Source organism: Primulina tabacum, chromosome 12 (genome assembly GCF_025594145.1).
Source record: "Primulina tabacum isolate GXHZ01 chromosome 12, ASM2559414v2, whole genome shotgun sequence".
Lineage (NCBI taxonomy): Eukaryota > Viridiplantae > Streptophyta > Magnoliopsida > Lamiales > Gesneriaceae > Primulina > Primulina tabacum.
In genome coordinates, this window is record NC_134561.1 from 14,810,459 (window position 1) to 14,816,847 (window position 6,389).

Sequence of the window (6,389 nt, forward strand, 5' to 3'; positions counted from 1 at the left end):
GATAGATTGTGCATTCCTAAGTCATCAATTCGTGAGTTACTTGTGAGGGAGGCACATGGTGGTGGTTTGATGGGGCACTTTGGTGTGGCTAAAACTTTGAGTTGTTTGCATGAGCATTTTTATTGGCCACATATGAAACGTGATGTTGAGCGTGTTTGTGAAAAGTGCATTACTTGTAGACAAGCTAAGTCTAGAACACAACCACATGGATTGTATACACCACTTAGTGAACCTTGGGTTGATATTTCTATGGACTTTGTTTTGGGGTTGCCTAGGACAAAGAAGGGGAGAGATTCTATATTTGTTGTTGTGGATAGATTTTCTAAGATGGCACATTTTATTGCTTGTCACAAAACTGATGATGCATCTCACATTGCGGATCTATTCTTTAGAGAAGTCGTTAGGTTGCATGGCATGCCTAGAACTATTGTTTCGGACCGTGATGTTAAATTCTTGAGTTATTTTTGGAAAACGTTATGGGCTAAACTTGTCACAAAATTGTTGTTTTCTACTACATGTCATCCTCAAACGGATGGGCAAACTGAAGTTGTCAATAGAACTTTTGGAACACTTTTGCGTGCTATTCTTAAAAAGAACTTAAAGAATTTGGAGGATTGTTTACCCTTTGTTGAGTTTGCTTATAATCGTTGGGTGCATTCTACTACAAATTATTCGCCATTTGAAATTGTATATGGTTTTAATCCTTTGACTCCGTTGGATTTGATGTCTTTACCTGTGAGTGAAAGGTTGAACATGGATGGAAAGAAGAAAGATGAATTTGTTAAAAGTTTGCATGAGAAGGTCAAGGATAACATCGAGAAGAAGAATTTACAATACACGAAGCAAGCCAACAAGGGAAGGAAAAAGATGGTTTTTGAAAAGGGAGATTGGGTGTGGTTGCACTTAAGGAAGGAAAGATTTCCAGAAAAGCGACGTTCAAACCTCTTACCTAGGGGTGACGGACCATTTCAAGTGCTTGAAAAGATCAACGACAATGCCTACATATTAGACCTACCAGGTGAGTATAATGTCAGCTCTACTTTTAATGTTAGTGATCTTTCGTTGTTTGATGTAGGAGATGATCAAGATTTGAGGACAAATCCTTTTCAAGAAGGGGAGAATGATGCAAATGTGGTTGATCAAGCACCAAAGAAAGCATGGGAGTCGTTGGAGTTGCCTGAAGGACCTATAACGAGGGGACGAAGCAAGAAGTTTAAAGATGCACTTCAAGGACTCATGATGAGCTTTCAAAGAAGTCCTACAAGTTGGATGTCTAAATTAGAGGAGGTTAGGAATCATGGGAATAATATTGGAGGTTTTTGGAATGTTATTCAAGTGCAATTTGCCGAAGGTGGAGTGCACCCGCGCCAGTTCAGGGACTGCACTCGCGGTCCATGATAATCAAATTTAAGAGAATATTGCCGAAGCTATACCGCACCCGCGGTCAAGCAAGGATCGCACCCGCGGACGGCAAGCGCACCCACGCTCCTACAATGACCGCACCCGCGGTCCTTTTATTCGAACTTAGCCGAAGCCACACCGCACCCGCGGTCCAGTATGCAGCGCACCCGCGGTCTATTGTCAACTTCCGTGTCAAAGTTGCTAGTTATCATCTTTAATGCTTTCTACACTACTTTTTATGGGTTTTATTAATTATATAATGCATTGTAATGACCAAAAACGAGATAATTGAAGATTGATATCAAATACATTGAGTTCTCTCAATTTTCAAAGCTTTTAGCTTTGTTCTTCACAAGAAGAAAACCAAATAAAACTTATCAAAGATTTTCATCTTTGTGGCGTTTGTCGATTGTTCTTCGCACGGATTGTCAAAACAAGTTCTTTGAAGGTTCGTTTGAAATTCAATTGTTTTATCGTTGATATTTGTTGCTAAGTTATAATCGCTTAGAGGTGAATATCACAAAATCGTTACTTGTTTCAAAAGATCGGGACAACATAATCGTTCCTTGTTTGTTATTGAATTGAGGGTGCGATTTATATATTCGTGCTTGCCTTTCATTCGTACGAGGATTCGTATCACAAATGATGCTGAACCGTTTGATCATCTAGTTTGATCTTATATGGCAATGAAACGGCTGTATATAGTGGATGATTAAGATCCTAATCATCCAACATTTCAGCGTATGTAATGCCCGAAATTTGATGTGTTGTTAATCTGAAATGATTTGTTGATTAATTGATGTGATTATAGATGGAACGAATTAGACCGGGATAGGCGGAAAGGAGATTTGAATTATGTGTGAGGATTGAGCCACGCGCATATGCGCGTTCATGCCGGGCGCAGATGCGCGAGTGGGCAGAGAACCTCGCGCATATGCGCGACAGGAATCCGCGCATGTGCGCGAGGGTACCCGAGAGTTGTGAAGAATGGAAAAGGGCCTCGCGCATATGCGCCGAGTGAGGGCGCGCATATGCGCGAGTCACCGTGATGCTACGCGCCGAGACATATTGTCTCGCGCATATGCGCCGAGGAGGGTCGCGCATATGCGTGAGACATGCAGTGCATAGAAGGAGCCACTTGTTCTTTCCCATGCAATTTAAATGTTAAGCTATTCATTCCTTCGAAGATTCAGTAGCAAAATTCGAGAAAGGCTTCTGAGAAAAAGTGAAAAATCCTTAAGCCTTTATATTTCGATCCGTCCGTTAGATTTTGAATCCGACTTCAGTACTGTGCTCCCATCAACACAGGCTACAATTGGACGTAAGTTTTGTTACGTTTTGATAAGAGTTGGAATTATGATATTACCAGAATTGAATATGATTCATATATGATGTTCTTGATATGTTAGACATCGTAGAATCGCAGTGAGATTGAGAAACAGATTGATTATGGAATTGTTATGATTTTTCAAAATATATCGAGTGATATTGAACATCTTTGAATTATGAATTGATTACAGATTGTATTGGATATCAGTTATGGATTGTAATTATTATTTACTTATATGGTATTGACCGGGATATCAGGATTGTTCCGTTATGCCGTTGGTTTTGAGTTAAATCCAGATTGATCAGATTGGTATTGATTTGTGCAGTATATTGATATGATACTATTGATATTGTAATTGCCAAGTTGAGGGTTGACAGACTTTGAATTCAAGACATGAACGACATCAGAACTGCAATAAAAGAAAGGTATAAGTCAATGTGGTATTTGGAGAACGACTCGAGTAGGATATGCTTGAGTTTCCCTAAATCACATACTTATTGTTATTAATTGCAATGCTTTGAATTGTTATGCTTGTTCTATTGATTTATAGAAGCATGTAGTAGACGAGTGATCTTGTGACATAAGTGTCGATAGTGATGGAATCGTCACTGGCTCATTGCACATTGTCACAAGATAGTGAATTGGCGATAGTGCCACAGTCTATGACGGATAGGTCAAGACACCGGATGTTTGGTTATATCGAAGTGGATAGAATTGGAGTTTCTTCTATTACTGATGTTCGATATAGGAATGCCAACGTCTGGAAACCGGGATCCCTAGACTAGGATTGAGTCTAGTATGAGACGTGGAGTCACGAGTCTGAATTGGCAGTTTATATTGATTATGTTTTCAGATTTTGATACATATTACTGATATCTGCTTCATGATTTATATTGATTATATGATTGCATGTTTCATTGGTTTATACTGGGATTTTATTCTCACCGGAGTTATCCGGCTGTTCTCGTATTTGTATGTGTGCATGACAACAGGTGGGACAGGATCAGGGTCGAGGAGATGACGAGAGATCATGATTAGAGTGGAGACTACGGACTTTGACGTTGCTGTAGATAGGATTCAGCACTTGACATTAGTTGTTGAGCCTTAGTTTGAGTTGATGTTTATTGTACAAAACTGTACTGTTATACTTATATGTATATTAGATTGAATTCCATTACGTTCCGCATTTAATACTGTATATTAAAAGAAAAAAAAATTAGATCCTGTTTATTATAATTGATTAAATTGTCCCAATGATGATTAAGAATATGATTATCGTCCGGGTCCCCACAACAGGTGCTATCAGAGCGATAGATCCTTTAGATTGAGATAAGAGCTAGTGAGCGGGGTAGAATGTGTTTTCTTCCTTGCTTATGATTGCTAGCATGAGTTACTGCTTTAATACATGTTTACCTGATTATCTGATTTTGATATGATAATGTGTATTATCTAGAATGGATCAGCACCGATTCTTGATCAGGAGTAAGATGATCCGGAGGAGGACTGAAACAGATTTTTGGTATTTGGTTGCTAATCCTTTTGATAATAAAAAATGCCTCCTCGAAGAGTACCGGAATAGGGTAGCACTTCGAATCCTCCCATGGATGTGACAGCAACACCGATGGAGACATTGTTGAAAATATTTCAACCATTCCATCCACCGACTCTGAAGGGTATTGAGACTTTAGTTGATTGCGAGAGTTGGTTAGACGATATTGAGATGTTGTTTGAGTCCTTGGATTATACGGATGAGCGGAGAGTGAAACTTGATAGGGCACCAGTTGCATGATGTTGCCAAGAACTGGTGGATTACCACGAAGCGGACCTTGCAGCATCGAGGTACAGTTGTCACCTGGAATGTGTTTAGAACTGAATTTTATCATAGATTTTTTCCATTGTCGTACAGGAAGGATAAGGGAGCGGAGTTTGCAAACTTGAGACAGGGCCAGCTGAATATCGAGGAATATATGGCCAAGTTCTCTACACTGCTACGATTTGCTCCACATGTGGCCGAGAATGACGAAGCTATTGCTGATCAGTTCATTAATGGCCTGAATTCTGAAATCTTTACTTTGGTGAACACTGGGAGACCGAATAATTTTATTGATGCTTTGAATAGAGCAAAGGGAGCCGAAGCCGGTCTGATGAGACAGAAGGGAGCTTCGTTTGTACCTCCAGCACCAAGACCACAGCAACCACCTCCCCGGTTTGAGAGTGGCAGTAGCACTGGCGGAAAGAAGGACTTCTTGAAAGCTAGGGGAAAGCAATTCAAGAAGTTAGGAAGCAGTTTTTCTAGCTCTGGGAGTCCTCGATCGAGACAGAACTATACAGGACCTTATTGCAGCACTTGTGGAGGGAAGCACTCCACAGAGCAGTGCCAAGGAGTGTTTGGCAGTTGCCGTATTTGTAGGCAACAGGGACATTTTGGCAGAGTTTGTCCCCAGAGTGATGCTCAGAGATCACAGGGTGCCGAGTCATCTGGATCAGCGGCAGAGACTGACAGACGATCAGCCGCTGTTTATTCATTCCAGCCAGCACCATCTCAGTCACAACAAAGGCCAGTAGGTAGCCAGACAGTGAGCCAACCTCCTAGACAGCAGGCCCGAGTATTTGCTTTGACAGAGGAGCAGGTTCAGGACGCGCCTGACGATGTTGTTGCAGGTAACTGTTTTATTTCTGGTTATCCTGCATATGTACTGATAGATACTGGTGCATGGCATACATTCGTATCTGAGCGATTTGCATTGATGCATTCATTGCCTATTGAGTCATTATCTTCTGTAGTGTCTGTCTCTTCTCCGTTGGGGACATGTTTGATATCAGTGAAGTCTGTTAAATCTTGTATACTGCAGTATGATGGGCATGAACTTGAATTAGACTGTATTGTGCTTGGGTTGTCTTATTTTGTCTGTATTATCGGTATCGATATGTTAACCAAGTACAGAGCTACTGTTGATTGATTTCACAAGATTGTGAGATTCAGACCTGATATGGCTGATGAGTGGAAATTCTACGGTAAGGGTTCTCGATCTAGAATTCCTTTGATATCCGTATTGTCCATGACTCGATTGTTACAGAAAGGAGCGGAGGGATTCCTTGTCTATTCAGTTGATCTACTGAAATCGAGTCCATCATTGGCGGATTTTCCAGTGGTGTGTGAGTTTGCTGATGTCTTCCCAGAGGAGATTCATGGATTGCCTCCGATTCGAGAGATATACTTCAGTATTGAGTTGATGCCAGGTACAGTTCCGATTTTGAGGGCTCCGTACAGAATGGCACCGATTGAGTTGAAAGAATTGAAAGAACAGTTGGAGGATTTATTGGCCAAGGGGTATATCAGACCGAGTGTGTCTTCTTGGGGTTCTCCAGTACTGTTTGTGAGAAAGAAAGACGGTTCGATGAGACTCTGCATCGATTACCGGCAACTGAACAAAGCAAGGGTAAAGAATAAATATCCCTTGCCTCGCATTGATGATTTGTTTGATCAGTTGCAGGGTTCATCTGTATATTCCAAGATCGATTTGAGATCTGGATACCATCAACTGAGAGTCAGGGATTCTGATATCTCGAAGACTGCATTCAGAACCAGGTATGGACATTATGAGTTTATTGTCATGCCATTTGAGTTGACGAATGCACCGGCTGCATTTATGGGATT